General features: G+C 43.2%; 1 protein-coding gene across 4 annotated transcripts in view; it reads left to right on the top strand.

Annotated features, from left to right (window-relative positions):
* The window catches only part of CMIP (c-Maf inducing protein), a 196,979-nt gene that overhangs the window by 20,262 nt on the left and 159,935 nt on the right, over positions 1 to 16,782 (top strand). The gene's annotated exons all lie outside the window — the stretch shown is intronic.

The following is a 16,782-nucleotide window of genomic DNA, read 5'->3' as shown; positions in this document are numbered from 1 at the left end:
TTTGGTTTCTTTTTGGAGGATGCTTCTTTCTTTGCCTGTCAACTTTTATCTGCACAGAAGTGGGGGAAATAAGCTGCTCTGTGTCATGTTCTGATTGTACAGTTCATACCTGTAGGTCTTGTGAGCTGCTGTCTTGAGACTCTCTTTAGTGATCTGCAACTCTCGTAGTGCTCAGATTTCATATTACCTGATTCTTTCTGCATTTGTAAGACAAATCTGTACAAACAGCGCTGTCTGTTACCAAACACTGTAAAGTTTTCCCATTTTGTTTCCTGTTTTTACAGCACATGCTTGTGAAAAGACCTTGCCATATTTGCACTGCAGCTAATGCTAGCGTCAGAGTATTCAGGGTTAGCTGCGGTGTGTTCCAGGACCCAGTGACCTGAGTTTCTTTTCAGGGTGTGCCATTACTCTTTGTTTATGGTAAGACTGACTTCAAAAAGGATTTGTGTGTGTAAAAGTGAAAGCACAGTTTTAATCGTGTAGTCAGGAGCTTGTGAATTAAGCCAGGCAGTAACCTAGTGATCTGTATGAGGCATAGGTTGGATATGTGCCCAGTGTGCAGTTTAACACGCAAACACTATAAAGATGTGGGGTGACAACCTTTATTTGGCCACATGGGGATGATCTCCATCAACCCATGTGGAATGGGAGTGGGAGCCTCCAAACAACCCCTTTGGACAGCATTGCGTATGAACCACGGTACACAGGGATGAGGCCCCTGTGCTATTTGTGAATAGATAGTTGATTATTCAGTTTTTAATCAGCATAATGTTTCATTTTGTGTTCTTCCCTAGAACGGCACAAGCAAGGTGATGCTTCTGTGGCTTGGTGCTGTAATTTGTATGACTTTGGGCTGTCCTGTTTTGTGCTTAGATGTGCTCTTGCCCTCCTTTGGACAAATGTCTCCCATAACTGACATGACAGCAAGCAGAGGCTTTGTAGGCAGTTCATTAGAACCATATTGTTTAATGTAAGCCTGCCAGAAGAACAGGATCCTTTTCCTCCATAAATAGAGAGCTGCTGAATTTGGGGAGGCTGCCCCCTGATTTTCTGGTCTGAGCAGGCACCGTTTTTGCAGCAGAGTGCAGGGTGTAGGGTATGCCTCTAATTGGCTGAGGGGCCCTGGAACTCCCTCCTGTCCCCTGGAAATAGATGACCACCCATCAATCTCTGAGGAGGGGTGTGACTTCTGGCGCATCTTGGCCAGAGGTGTAGGGGGGCCTGCCATGCTCTGCCACACAAATCTCTTCCCTCCTACCTCTGCCCTGTGCTTCAGGATGCCAGGGCTTTCTACCCTTTTCTGTTTTTGCAGCACTCTTCCCTGCCTCCTCCCCCCGCCCCCTGGCAATTTTGTGCCTTTTCACAAGGACTGACCGAATTTGTGATTTTCTGAAATCGTGAGTTTGGTAGGTCCCTATCCATAAGCACATAGTCCTGTGCTAAAGGGGAGTCTTGATTAGCTGTCAGCAGTATGCAGTCTGTGATGCATAGCAGGGGAGGTAGGGGCCTAGGTATGTATGTATGCAGCTAATATGGCTGCTGTCACTATACAAACAGAAGGCTTGAAACCTTCTCCCTGTATAATGAATGCCTAAATAACTGAAGCCAAAAACCAGTCCCCTCCTCTCCTTACCGCTGCTCTAACTTTTTAGCAAGCCACCAGTAGCACAAATTATATTTAGCTTCTCTTCTGAACTTGAACAGCTTTTTAGTATAAAGGCTGGGGGCCGAGCAGAGCCCTGCTGCTTCAGTCTGCTCTGGCTGTATACAGTAGATTACTAAAAGCCATAGAGTGGATATAGGTCAGCACCCTGATGGTCTGTCACAAGCCAAAAATGCATGATGCCCTGTGGGCTCACTCATTTCCACATGATCCTGGTGGAAAGGGAAGCGTGATTTACAAGGCAGAGGGTGCTTGGCCAGGGGGTGCCCAGCATTTAGAGAGCAGCCTCAGACCTCTTGTACATGAGAGACAAAGAGAAAGCTAGAGGTGTTTGTATTCTCCTGAGGAAACCACTTCCTTTTTATTTTTTGTTCTGGTTATGTTGCCACGCTGATATCCCAGCAAGTCACTGCAGAAGGAGTGGGCCCTATGCTGTCTTGAGGAATTTACTCTTGCATGGCAGCACAAAGTGACGGTGTAGTTTAGGGATAATTTAGTTGCCCTTCCTAATTTGCAGCCTGTGCGCGTGCATATGTGCAGGTGTTACAAGATATAGTAAGGAAGAAGAAAGTAATCTATTAGGGAAAAACTGTGCGATCCCTTTGCATTTTTAATTTGCCTCAATTTAAGTCACCTGCTAGGGAGGGAAGTAGTAGCCTGCTTTGTGCCAAATGTGGGAGAGAGTCTTTCTTTCTCCTGAAGTCTGGGGCCAGACATTTTGGGGAGCAAGATAACCCTGCTTAAAGTTCATGGCAACAATTTCAGCATTTCTTTCCAATGTAACTAACTTGGTCCAGGAGAGAGAGATCCATTTAGAACAGTTCTGACCTATCTGCCTACAAGTGAGAATGTGAGTCATTCTTTGGGACGTGGCAATGGGAAGAGAGGGGCTGTTGTGGTTGCTGGTAATTCCCTAAAAGTCTCCTTGGTGCAGTAATTGAAAGGGTTCATGAACTGCTTGATATCATACTGTATGTTTTCATCTCCAGAAAGTTGGATGTCCCTATTTATAGGGAAGCAAAGACACCTTTTATGCTGATAAGATGGTATTCACTCTTCTCCACAAGTTATGGGATTGCCCAGTGCCTGCTATGTATTAACCTGTTGGCTTGTAGCAGACCTCCCTATTACCCTCATGCCAGCTCTATCTATAGAAGCAGCTGCATACAGACATGCGTTTGGAGTGTGCAGATGTGAGCTGTGCAGACAATGGGGGAGCCTGTTTATTGCCTATTTCTGTACTAAAGTGCAGCAGGAGGATGGAGCTTCCTGTTTATAACCAATTGCCATCTGCGTGGATTACATTGCTCTCAGAATAAGTGGCATATCTTTGCATCCATGAGACAGTGCAAGGCATAGGGAACTCTGCATGCAGCTGAAAATATAGCATGATGCTCCTCCATTTCTGTTTCAGGGGGGTAGTATATGTCTGGATAGACATGAGTCTGCAGATCATTATGTATCCTGAATTTATAAATAGGACGTTTTGGTGCATCCTGCATAGAGCAGAGCTAACGCTGCAGCCCACCACATGCTGATGTCAGCTGGATATGAGGATTCCCTACCCATCTGGAAATCAGAACCAGGTTGTCCCAAAATAGGCCTAGGACCAATGGGTGCTTGTGATTTGTGCTTTTCTAAATGTCCAGCGTTCTGACAATGTCGCCTCTTGCAGATCTGGATGGAACATCAGTGAGAAATGAGTCCCTTGGCATTTGCCGTGATTTATCAGTTGGCTTTTTAGGAGATCTCCTCTGTCCCGAACCTCACAACTGGAACTTTTTATCTCCATGGCAGTTTAAGTACACCAGAAACATTGCTCAGGAAAGTGTAATTTAACAGTGGCTTATTTAAAAAGATGTCCGTGCGTTATTGTGGATGTTGTTGTTTGGCTAGAAAGGAACTTCCTACGTGGACTACATCTCAGTTAAATATCCATATAGAAAACGGGTCAAAAGCTGACTTTGTTACATGGTCTGTGCTCCATTCCATGACCAAACTGACCTTATCAGGACAAAGGGGATCCCTCCTTCTGTAAAAGCATACATTATAACTAATCTACTCGATCCCACAAGTAATCCCCCTTGGTTTCAATTGCACAGTGCCTCAGTGTGAAAATTGTATCCGTTCAAAGAAATTGCTCCACCTGGGGGTAAGCCAGTGTCCACATCTCTTATTCTGGGGCAAGCTGGGTAACTGTTTTTTTAAGTACCCCTTTTGATCTACTAGCAACTGAATTTCCTTTTGTCTGTGCCTTTGGGAACATTTTGCTCAGCCTGGCAGTGTCTCAGCGCTCCAAATCCTGTGTGGAAAAAATGCATGAAGCAAATTAAACTAAATGACTTGTAAGTAAAAGATCGGGTCAAAACACTGTCAAGATGAACATCATTGAGTTGATGGGTGCAGCGCATGTGTGATTGGAGAGCCTGAAAATGATTTCGCTAGGGAAAAAAACCCCAAACCTGACTATGGCAGGGGGCGTTGCTCTTGAGACTTGTGATTTAAAAAATAAAATCTGGTCTCTATCCATGTGTTTTATTATTGCCATTGTGAACAGAAGGAGGATTAGAGGAAGATTGTAGTATGGTGCTAATTGCAGCAAAGTTTGGGTTAATGCAAAGCCTAAAAATGAAGTTGAGGGGAGAGGGAATGAGAGTCAGCAGCTGAGAGCTGGTCTTCTGGCATCATTTGTGGCTTGGCCCAGTTGGCTCCTGTGAGCCATTCCATTGGTTTTACTCATGGCATCTTTCTTTGTTGGGATTCATTCTGTATCCTCAGCAATTTGATGTCTGGGCCTCACTGGTAGAACAATTCTACTTAAAATTAGTATATGTTGCAGCTGGCAGCCATTGAGTTGGGAAGATGGAATGATGCATACAAGTGCAGTTTGGATTTTCCTTTAATGTAAATCAGCAATGGAAATGCTTTGTTTTATCCAGTGTGGATTTGCTTTAATATGTGTATTTTTAAACAAATGTACTTAATTAAAAAAAACAACTCCAAACACTCATCCCCCCCACCCCCACCCCACTGGCGTTGTGTTTCACCTTAAGGTCTGTCTTGATCCAAAATCCTACCGAATATAACACATGAGTTTTTTTGCCTCAGTCTGGCTTGCTGGTATCAAATGATGGGGTATAGCATTGATTTCTGGGGTAGTAATTACCTGGGCTTTGTCTTCAATTGGTGGTGTGCGTTTGTTTTTTAAATTGAGATAGCTATCTAAGTTGAAAATACAAAGAAATCATGAATGAAGGCAGGGAGGGATGGAAACTGATCTTAGTTCTGCTAGTGTTAATCAAGGATGCCACCACTAAAGCTAAGATAAGAACAACCAGAATGAGCCCCTGAGAGTGGAAGAATTTGGGATTTTAAAAAGAGGCACTTGCTTGGGAAAGGGCTGAAAGTAGTACTTTTCATCTAACTACTGTTTGGAAAGTCAATGCTACAAGTTTGTTTAAAAAAAAAAATCATCTATTTGGATTTATTTTGAAAAGGAGGACTTTTTAGAGCCTGTTGTAAGCCAGAGTCACAATTATACTTTCAGACCCTTGTGGTTTTGGGACCTTGTCTGTGTGTGGATTGTCTTTCACAGGGGAGAGGCTCTGATTCCTGTTTGGACCACCTAGCACTTTCTCCTTTCCCTTTCCTGAGTTGAAAGCCCCTGCCATTTGAGTCTGATGTAAATATCTGTTATTTCCAAAGAAAGTGTGCTGTTTCACAGAAGACTGGTGTTCTGGGCAATACATTGAAGAGATCCGTAGGTATAAGAGGAAGCGAAAGCAGCCTCTGAAACAATGGGGAGGTTTAAAAAAACTGCTCTGCTTCTGCCAAGCTGGGTTTTTTTTTGGGTTGTCATAGAAATGTGCCAGTCTGTGTCTCTTACAGATGAGCTCACTAAATGAATGGCTGTGCAGGATGAGTCTGGTTTCAATGAAGATGTTTGTACTTGAGGAGTGCAGATGGTCTAAAATCACAGCCCAGAATCTAAACACCCCTGAACTTCGTGGGGGAGGAGAAGAGGCAAGAGGTGAAATCTGAGTTTCATGACTTGTACAGCTCTGTCCTGCTTAGCTGCCCAAAACGAGGGTGAGGAAAGTGGCCCTTGTTCTTGGTAGGGGAAGGAAGGGAGATGCAAAATGGGGTGGGAAGATTTTTTTAAAGTGGATTCCTTTGCAGCGATGGGGTTTATGGAATTTCAGTAACAGGTCATGCCAAGAGTGACCTGGCCTGTCGGTTCCTTCCTGTAACCAGCAGTCTGAGGGATGTCTCAGACCTTTGTCCTTCCTGATCTGTGTCTGTCTTAAACAAACCTCAGTAGCACATCTCAGTTGCAAATGTTCTCTCTTGAGGTCAGATCTTCAGATTGTAGGATAAAGCTTGGAAAGAAATGAACTCTTTTTACCTGCAGAGGTCCTGCGGTGATTTCAGGACCTTGATCTTAACTTGCCCTTTACACTGCTGGAATTGGTGTGTAGATACCATCTGAGTCTGGGGTATGCTTACTAGAAGGCAGTATACCTGTGAGTGGCCTGAAATGATGGCAATTTCAGGGAACATAGAAAATTAACAGATTAAAACATTCGTAGTCAGTGACAAATAGTGCCTTTCAAAATGAAACCACTCTCATCAGAGGTTTGCATTGTTGAGAAGCATGCAATTTAAAGACTTCCATGCAGGCCTGTTTTGAATATAGCTAAGCCTCAACCTTGGCTACAGCATAAAACACAGCTGTTCAGGCTTTTCTCTTGATACTCATTGCTACATGTTATTCTGTCTTAAACGTACTGCTTGAACTTTTATTGGAAAGTGAGATTTGAGTGGAAGCTTTCTCCTACTTAATGAAAAGTATAGTTTAAGCAAAGATCAGTTGTTTTTAAGTTTTTTGCAAAGGCTATGGGAAGGCAAACCTTTTCTTATGTTCCTTCTCAGTGCTTTTCAAAGGCTAGAATTCCCTGTTAAGGACCTTACAATTTATTGCTCTGGGACTATCTCTAGTCCCTAATAATAATATCCTTTTTATCTGTCTGTCTTGCCTTATTGTTTTGTACTTCGAACAAGTAGCAGATACCCAGATATAGACACCACAGTTATCATTGGGGATTGAACCTGGGACCTTCTGTGCTGTAACGCAGGCATCTGGTGCTTGGTTTACAGAACTTAATTACATATAAGTAGTAGGCCCTTCTCATCGCTGGGGTCATTCATAATACTGGAGGGGGAGACCACAAACACAAGCTGATATATTGCCTATGTACTTTTTTCAAAAGTGGATGCCAAAATATTTCTTCAGTATTAGCACAGCAACTTTGAGTTAAGAATTGATAGATGGCTAAAATGATGCACAGAAGAGAATACAAGTCTGGTCAAAGGTGCAGAGAACTTGGCTCGCCTGATTTCCATTTCCCAGCTCTCTCCAAGGGGCAAGAATATGGAGATCTGGGTTAATAGCTAGGAGCTTCTGAATTCTTCCAGGTGTGCCACTGACTCACTGTACGGACCTGAAAAGAGGCTTGATAGCTCTTTGTGGTTTCTCATTTGAAAGATGGTGTTGATATGCTTTCTTAGTACAGATTAGATGTGCTAATGTTTCATTAATTGAAGAGCCAGTATCAACCTGAAGTATTTAGATGGTCCAATTTAAAGTATACAAAGTACCCTTTTACGTAAAGCATCCCATAGAACACCCTTTGACACAATATGTCCCAATACATAAGGTGTCTTCTCTCTCTTTTGGTTTGGGAAAATAAAATAAATGCAGAATTACATGTTGGTTTTTTTCTCATCTCCCTCTCTGTGGTGATGTTTTCAGTAGGAGAATAAATGACCAGTTATACCAAACTATAGAGACAGTGGTACCGATTAGACAATTAGTAGTGTCAAATGCAAAATTAAGCCAGGTAGAGACTAAAAATCATGTTTATACTAGTACCTCTGTTTAGATTGTCCTGGTAACTATAGTAGGAATGGCACTTTTAGGCAGAAATGTCTTTTTTTTTCTTTTTTCTTAGAGAAACTGACTTTTTTTTTTACACCACTTTGGGAAGGTAAACTTCTGCATCAGTGCTGAGTCTTAGCTGCAAGGTTTAAACACCTCGACCTGAAGCCCTGGTTCAGGGTCCATCCTTACCAATGGAAAGAGTCCTGTTGACTTTGGTGGGCTTTGAGTCAGGTTCTGAGAGAAGGATAATTCATAAGCTGTCATTTTAATGTTATTAATTGGTGTTTCAATTGGTCAAGTTCACATGGATCTGGAGGAAAAACGTTACTTGATCTGAGATGCCACCTTTGTGGCACATGCTTGCAGTGCTGTCTCAAAAGCTTGCGCTGAAGGAGATTCTACCAGAAACAAATGCTTCCAGTGGCAGAGCCTTCCTTCCCATCATAGATCCAAGTCACTAGCATGCTCTCAGTCTGTAAGTTTGGAGTCTGTTTAGATTGACTTTCTTGTGGGGATTTGTATGGGGGGTTGCTTTTTTTTTAAAAACTTTTAATATGAAATGCAGCTTTGACATTCAGACTGTCTGAAACAAAAACAGAGAAGTCTCAACACGAACAGAGAATATTTTTAAAGGACTTTATGGCTCTAAGTTCCTAACAGAGTCCAGATGTCTCCTATCTTTGCTCTTTCTGCAGCATTTTCTGGCTGCAGTGTATTTTGATTTTTGAACCCGGGCCAAGCTGTGTGCCAAGTCCTGAAATAAAGTAAATCAGTGAGTTGTTCTTGGACATTTCTCCTTAATCCAACCAACCCAAATCAAACTTGAGCTCTGACCTCAGGACTGCACATTCAAATATTTTCCTTTGCCTCCTCCATTTCAAAGTAGCAAAAGCAGGAGATTACCACTTTGCTGTAGTTAAACAGACGGCTTATACGACATTCATGCAGCTGAAGCAGCTGTGTTCTTTGGGAGCTGGTGCTTGTTAAAACACAGGTGACATCCGCTAGCTCCCTGTGGTGCTTCACCATGACTCCTGTCATGTGGGTCAGGGTACATACTGAAAAAGGATGCATTTGAAGGCATGCATTTTATTGGGAATTAGGCAGGCACTGAAGGGGAATATTTTCCTAGTCATCTTACCTGAAAGAGTTAACTTGAGACATAGAGCTAATACCACCCCCCAGAACTCCAATCAGGATTCGATCACAGGGGAAGCAGACTCTCTCCTGTGTGTTTGTGGTTTCTTATACAAACACTTACCTCCATGGCATCTAAGCACTCTGCTCCATTGAATTTGGCCTGTAATGCTATGATTTTACAGACCACCTCTCCTCCCATTATATAACATCCCTGTGACAGCAGCAACAATTGCTTGTATTGCAGAATAACATGCATTAAGATGCTGTTTTTGTAGGTGTATTTTCAGGTCTGTTTAGCTGCTAGGAACAAAGAGAGCTAGCATAGTGCCACTCTCTGTGGACAGCTATTACCCCTTTGCTGCCCCCAGCACTTGGATATTACCTTCTTGGAAACTGGGTTCAAGTGCCTGAATTGGGGAAAATAATTGGCTTCTAGTCCCTTGTCAGAGGCTGACTCCCAAGTTTGCTGAAATTAGTATGTGAATTTTCTGTTGATTTCAGTCGGCTTTTGACCAGGCTTGCATGTACGTGTACTCATTTTCAGTAGGGCAATCTGGTCCTTGATAAGGGAGCAGATAGCCCTGTTGTAGAAGCCCAGCAGTGGGCAGTCAGCTAATGTGAGAATACCCAGCTAGCAGTTAAAACCCCAGAGAAATGGAAGGAACAGTTTGTGGCCAGGAGGTGGACTGGAATCCAGAAAAGTTTGCTGCCAGGAGGGGCCATGGTATTGGGCCAGACCTAAAAGACCTCTCCCTAGCCAGAGAAGGGATACAAGTTTTTTTGTTTTTGTGGGGTTTTTTTGTGGTTTGTTTTTTTGTTTTGTTTTTTTTTTTTGTTTTGTTTTGTTACTTTGGTGCCAGGATTGTGTACTTGTTTAGAGGACTGGCTGAGGAGCTCCCGAGGGAGCAAAGCCAGTCTGCAAGGCAGCAGGAATACCACCTGGTTTACACCACTGACCATACATACCATGTCTTCTGCCATGACCGACCATCTTCCATGCAGCAGGGGCCAAGGTTGGAAGGAATACAAGTACCCAGAGGCATTTAGGATACAGTTGCATTGACATGGGGGGTGGGATTTAAGAGCATGCTCTCTGGTCCTCTCTTGCTTCTCTGTGAGTTAGGGCAATGCTGAACACTTTTGAAATGCCCCCTTGGGGTTATTGACCAGTGCTTCCCCAGAATTAAAGGGCAACTATATATAAAACCTAGATCAAAACTGACATTTGAAGCAACACACGTTTTCATTGCAGTACAAAATGGCATCTAGTCTAAGTATCACACATGTAGATTGGAGTATGTAGTTTAAAAGGAACATAGCTGAAATTCTTGGCAATGGAGCTCTCTCTACTTTATAGAGGGGTGATATTTAAGATAAGGGGAGTGGTGCTATTTGTCAGAAGTATGTATAGAGAAGGATACATAGAATTAGGTCTGGTTTTGGCAAATGTGAAGAGAGCCTTTATTTTTTTTACATTGCAGTAGTGCTTCAGGACCTCAAGCAGGTCTGGGTCTCTTACTCTAGACACAATATAAGAAATAGCAAACTGTAGCCTCCAAGACTAGCCCAACTAGTTATGTGTAGAGGAATATATTTGTATTTTTCAGGTAATACAGGTTTCCCTCACTTTATGCTGTACACCCGTTCTTGGAAAACGGCACGTAACTTGAATTTGCATAAAGGGAACCCACTTTACAATGTAACAAATAGGGGTATGTTCCAAGACCTCAACTGTACTGACCCCCAGACCCATTTCTACCACTTTTACAAGACAGTTTTGGTACTTGCCAACAGCAGCAGACACACAAGCACAGGGCAGTATCATAACGGGGATGGCAACTACAGAAACACGTCACAGACAACGAGGAGCACAGATCCACACAGGAGACTGTATTTTGGTGCGTGTCACTCCCACAATGCACCGCACAAAGCAGCTGACTGCTGGCTTCCACCACACTGATCTCATAAGAATGAATTTACCTTGCATATAACACATTTTTGGTATAAAAAGGGTCATTGCATAAGAGCAAATTTGCACATACGGAATCCGCGTAAAATGAGGGAAACCTGTATTGTAGTTAAATTGAGTTAATCATTCTAAGGCATTTTTGCTCACTATGGTTTAGCAGTTTGACATGCAATTATACAATTATTATGCAACAATGAATACCAGGGCTGTAGTAAATGAGACCGTTTAGAAAGAAATTCCATAAAATGTTGAAGGAGTGATCTCAATCCCAGTATATTTTTATAATTCTTTTGTCACTTACCAGGAGCATCTGCACATACATAGTTTATTTTCCATGATTTTTGTGAATCCAGATCAAATGTAGCAGCGATACTGTGCTTGATACTGATTTCTTGAGTATTGAGGACTCTTTGTGGCCTTATTTGCCCCCTGAAAGTGGGATGCTGGGCGTATATCTATTGTGTGTGATAGGATCAGACAGTGTTGTGCTGAGAAATAGCAGTGCTCTAAGACAGTGATATTACAGTTCAGGAGGTAATGCAGAGTGGACTCGGCAAAGCATTGCCTGGTACCATAATTGACCATGTGCCGTTATTGACGGTTATCCCCCAGCTTCTTTTTTCTGCACAGTCCAAAGACAGGTCTCCAGTTGTTCACCCCACATTGGGGTGTGCAACTCTGTCGTAGTCTTGTCAGTTTAGATAGAAGCCAGTAAATGAGGATGTGAGGAAAATGCTGAGACTGGATGCTTAGAAAAGTGACTCTTAGTGGAGAGACATGGTTCCTGGCCTGGAGGAGCCATACAATTTCCTCTAAAGAAGCATTCTTGCTTAGTCCCGTCTTCCACAGGTGAAAAACCATCGCAGCTCCTCAGGAACCAGGCAATAAACTCAGCATAATATGTTGAATAGCATCTGTTAATATATTTCCCTCTTCAAGCAGAGAGGCCTCCAGACTTTGTTTCAGGGAAGTACAAAGATGGGCCTTGTACCCTGTCCCGGAGGTTGGTGGACAGGGAGTCTCTTAGCCCAGTGGAAGATGAATTCAAGACCTGAGTTGTCCACCATGGGTATCCTGTCTCTAATGTCACGATGCAGGAGCTATGTCTGCAGAAGTCTTTGCAACAGCTGGCCTGGTGCATAAGGAGAAGAAAAGCCCCAATAACACAGTTTGTCTGGAAGTCAGCCTGCTTTATAAAGAGCAAGGGACCCATGTGCTCATTGTAAGTAAGTGGGCAGCCCTGGTCTGTACCGGCGGCCATGTGGCCTTGAGGAACAGCATCATATGGAGAATATTACGGGAGCCCAACTCAGCTCCTGTGCATCGCTAATTGAACTGCACAGTACTATCAGTTATGGTGGCACCCTGATGGATCCCTTTCTGTTTCCCAGAGACCCAAATTCATGATGGATTATTTAATTACTTGACCAGCTGGGAAGAAAGAGTGGGGGCATTTTGCTCCAGTCTTTTGCTCTCCTGGCTAAGAACCCTTTTGAGCCTGCGTCGCAGTTTCATGGTGAGAAGAGGGCTGCGGTTGCCTTGCATTGTACCAGCATAGACTTCTTCAGATTATAAAACAGGGGAGCCTTTCTCCACACGTTTTTCCCCAGATGATGTAAACATGTCATCTGAATGTCCTAGTCCAGGGGTGTCAAACTCACCTAGGGCTCTGGGGTGGATCCAGACTTTGGGGTTCCTTGTGGGCTGGATTAAACTTAGGATGTGAGGGCAGCTGCGGTGGCTACCATGGTGGTGGCAGTGGGTCCAGTGTTGATGACGGTAGTGAGGGGAGCAGTGACAGCAGTGAATTTGGCGGGTGACTTCAGGAGTGGTGGTGACGAGCCAAGCTGGCTGCCAGTGGCCTTGACCAATGGAGCCAAAGCACCCTGGATTCTGCAGTTGCACGGAGAGACTCCACAGGCCAGATCTGACGCTCCTCTCCTGGGTTGAAAGGGTCGAGGTAGAAATGCAGAAGAAAGGGCTTCCAGTTGTGGGTGTGTATCTTGGAAATATAGAGAGAAGGTAACTGACGATCTTAAGGCTTAATGTAAAAGGTTATGGATTTGGACTCAACTTCATGCAGAACAAGAATGAAGGAACTGAGTTTGAATATGAAAGACTGCTGGTGATGAGAGGAAACCACATTTTTTAAGACTATGACTTCAGCAAGTGATAAAATCTAAGGCCTTGTACAGATCAGTGGCATAACTATCATGTCTCGTATTTGCTTAATTTTTCCCTCGTCCACTATGAAGGCGGTAGGAAGCAGTTTTCATGCTTCCCTGGCAGCAAGATTTTTGAATGTGGGAAACCTGATAGCATGTCTACATAAATACCAGACTTTGGCTTGGTGCCCCTTCTGGTTTCCTTAAGGACTGGGAAGTGATGGGAAGAATGTGTTTCTTGCGTATGTAGTCAGTGCAGTCATAGTAAACTAACACTGATACCCGGCTTAGTCTACCCCAGCTCACTTAGCTGCTACACCATGTACAGGGGGTCATTGGCAAGTGAATGAGACACCACAGCTGGTTTTGTCTGCCTGGGGTTTCCAAGTTAAAAAGAGAAACTAAAAGGCAATTTAATGTTGCTTCACCCATGATGTGGAGGCTGGGGATGTTAGTCCTTGCTTTAGAGCCCAGATGCGCGTCTGTCACCTGAATGCTATGGGTGGCACAGGGAGTCTCTTGTGTATGGCACATGGCAGACTGGGGAGATGACAGGCAGCACAGCAACAGATTGGGTAGACAGCAGAGCAGTAAATCAGACAGGAAGCAGAAAGCAGAGCTGCAGGTCAGGCAGGGAGCATGGCAGGAGCAAAAAGCAGAACATCAGGTGAGATAGGGAGCAGAAAGCAGAGCAGCTGATTGGGCAGGAGAAGGAGATGGGAATGGCACTTGAGAGGAGGGTACAGGGCTAATTTGGTATGCCTGCCAGAAAAGGTCGGCTCCCACTGATCTGCGTTATGCTCTTGGAGTCTGGTGTTAGCTGTCAATTATTTGCTTGTTTGTATCTCTTTCCCGCTTGACGTGGCATGATTGGCAGACTCTTAGCCATTATAAAGACACACCGTCAACCTGGGCCTTCCCCCTCCTCCCCCCCACCTCTATTTGTGCTAGCAGCAGCTGTCACAAGTAAATCCCCTTTAATGTTATATATTGAGTCCTGTTCAGTTTGGTATCTCATGTACAGAGAGAATGCACACGCATATGTTAAAAAGCTCTGCTATGGTGGTGTCAATGGGTTAGCTCGGAATGATGAGAGCCAGGGAATTTGGAGACTTTCCGCTGCAATTTTACACTTGTAAAGTTGGTTTGACATGGTTTTATATGAAGCTTAGGGCAAATAAAAGTAATTTAAGTAAAACAGCAACAGCAAACCCCTCGGAAGTCCCAGTTCCTGTAGCGGCCTAATGACTTACCAGCTGAATCTGTGAAGCCTGCCAAACTATAGCAAAATGGTTTGAATTATAGGAATATAAACAAAAATTGTTGGAGGCGATGAGTATGGAGCAGAGGCAGAAAGGCCTTTTGGATGTTCTGAGAGAACGCTCTGTTTTATTTGAACTGGAACCACCATATTTATTTTGTAGGGGATGGCGGGGAGGGTTGCACCCTTGTTGTGGGTCGGTGCTAATTTCAGACAGCCTGTTGGCAAGCAGACATAGTGGAGATGAAATTGTGTGCGTCAACCACCGTAAGAATGAAGATCCTAAAGAATCCACAGACAGCTTTTATGGCACCTGCCCTGCAACGTGCTGGCTGCCCTAAAATCTCACTGAGGGTGCTCAGTATGTTGTAGGATTGGAGTCAGACAGCCCTCAGTGTATGCAGCTGCGCAGTAAGGACTGAACTGGCATACACTTTGACTTTTACGGAGACTCTTCACGATAGCAACCCCTTATTGCACCCATAGGCTCCCACACGAGGGTAACATTATGCATATGAGTAATCCCATAGCCCATGTGATTGCAGGATTGCAGACATGTCTTTGGGAGTCTGTGCGTCAGGTTTTGGGCTGGAACGTCAGGCTTTGACCAGCTCTGAAGAAAACTTGCTTGTTGCATAATTAAGACACGTGCTGAAGAGAATTGTTGAAATGTTATAATGTAAGGGGGTGCCTTTTGTTATCCTTGCCTTACAGAAGTATACCTTTAGCAAGCACATATCTAAAATAACATTTCTTTGCAAATATATGGGCAGAACAGAATATGTGATAGTGTGGTGTTGAATAAAAGCATTTTATTAGTACTCATTTAGATTAACCCATTTGTGATCCAGCTATTGTTAACTCTTCTATGTCGTATATCCAGCATGCCATCCCCACAGTGTATTTTTCCTAATTACTCAGTCCTTGTCACTGTAGCATCTAAGTGCCTCAGAAACATTAATCTCAGGGAGGTTTTGGGAGGATAAGGTGATCTAAGGCCAGCAACATGTGACTAGGTTGTCTTGAGGTAAAAGCAGGGCAGAGCTACTGTCGTTTAGCTTCCATTTGCTGTGGAGTACGAGCATGCATGTGAGCCGTTAGGGGCACACATGTGAGCGGTTACTATGTAGCAGCAGACACACAGTAAATCCCTGCCACAGTTTACATCATGGTAAATTGGTCATGATCCCATGCCCTGATTATCCCCTTTGGATGGATGGAGACCTGAGGCCTGTGTTTTGCCCTGGGTCATATAAAAAGTCTGGTAGACTCAGAAATTGAATCTATCTCTACTTGGGTCTCTCTGCTTTACTGAGGCTGAATGGGCTGCTGCTGTGATTAATTTGTTGAGCCTATTTTGATTTGCACAACGAGAAAGTAGATACTTTTAAAAAACAGATCAGATGCCATGGTATCAAGCGTGTGCAGGTATGTGTTACATAAACCCGATATATTATCTTTATTGAGGATCATGTCCACGGCAAGTATGGAGTCTTTTAATTTATTTTGCGTTTAAATAAAAGCAGTTGACCAGCTCCTAAAAGAATATATTTTCCTACCTAACAGCCCAAAACGTGTTCAGGGAATTTTACTGAATCTTTCCATCAAAAAAAAAATGCAGTTTTTTTTTTTTGAGAAATAATAATTCTTAACACTTCCTGACAGGTTTATACCTTTAAAACCCTGTACAAACATGAACTAATCGTAGCACTAACTATAATAAAGTGGAAAGTCAGGATCAGCTTATAACTATGGTGTCTCTTGTAGTCCTTTTCTTTTTGTTATTTTATTGACTGAGAGAGAGAATTTCTGATTTTTCTGTGGCCTCATGCATATAAAACCAGAAAGTTTTTGTATGCCATTCATGAAATGTTCCCCAAAATGTTTTCTCAGTCCTGTGCAGGAATGTATAATAGAGGCTGTAGAAAAATAGGTCAGTACATACGTTGGAATCTGTCTCCACTGCTGAAGACTGCCGTGACACCCTGTTTCATGAAGCAGCCTCCCTATGTTACCTAGCTTCCTTGCTTGCTAGCTGTTTGCAGTCTCTTCATCTGTGAAGCTTACAGATGAATTTGTATTACAAAGTGGCTTTTCAGTTTCTCTGATTAGTGCTCAATATTGATTCCTGAATGCTACTACCACACTAAATCTTTCTTAAACTTTATTAGCATTGTTGTGGACTACTTCCTAAGTAGCTCTGCTTTTCAGCTTCTCAGTGAATAAGCTGAAAATCATTAACAAAAGCTAATGGAAAAATTAGCAATAAGAAACACCATATGTTCATCTGAAATGACTTTTCAAGTAGCAAGTAACACCTAAAATTAATTAAAAAATTAGAATATTTTTACAGTTTGTTTACTTTGTGCATTAAGAACGTCTTTCATTTAGTCAGTCTTGATATTTCCTATTTAGTGAATTGACTTCCTCTTTTGTTTGTGCGGCTCTGCTGCACAGTAGCTACGAAGCAATGAATTTTGGGAGGCAGTGGCTGAAGCCTTCTTAAAAAGAAGCCCCCCACCCTATTCTTTCCCTATGGACCAGTGCTTCTTAACCTTTTTCCTACTGGGACCCATTTGCAAAGATCCATGGCCTGTCCTGACCAACACCAGCTGGCCCTGCCAGTGCCTTATCCCCAGT

Source organism: Gavialis gangeticus, unplaced genomic scaffold (assembly GCF_001723915.1).
Source record: "Gavialis gangeticus isolate Ggan-Ray unplaced genomic scaffold, GavGan_comp1, whole genome shotgun sequence".
Taxonomy (NCBI): domain Eukaryota; kingdom Metazoa; phylum Chordata; order Crocodylia; family Gavialidae; genus Gavialis; species Gavialis gangeticus.
This window is presented reverse-complemented; position numbering and strand designations above follow the sequence as displayed.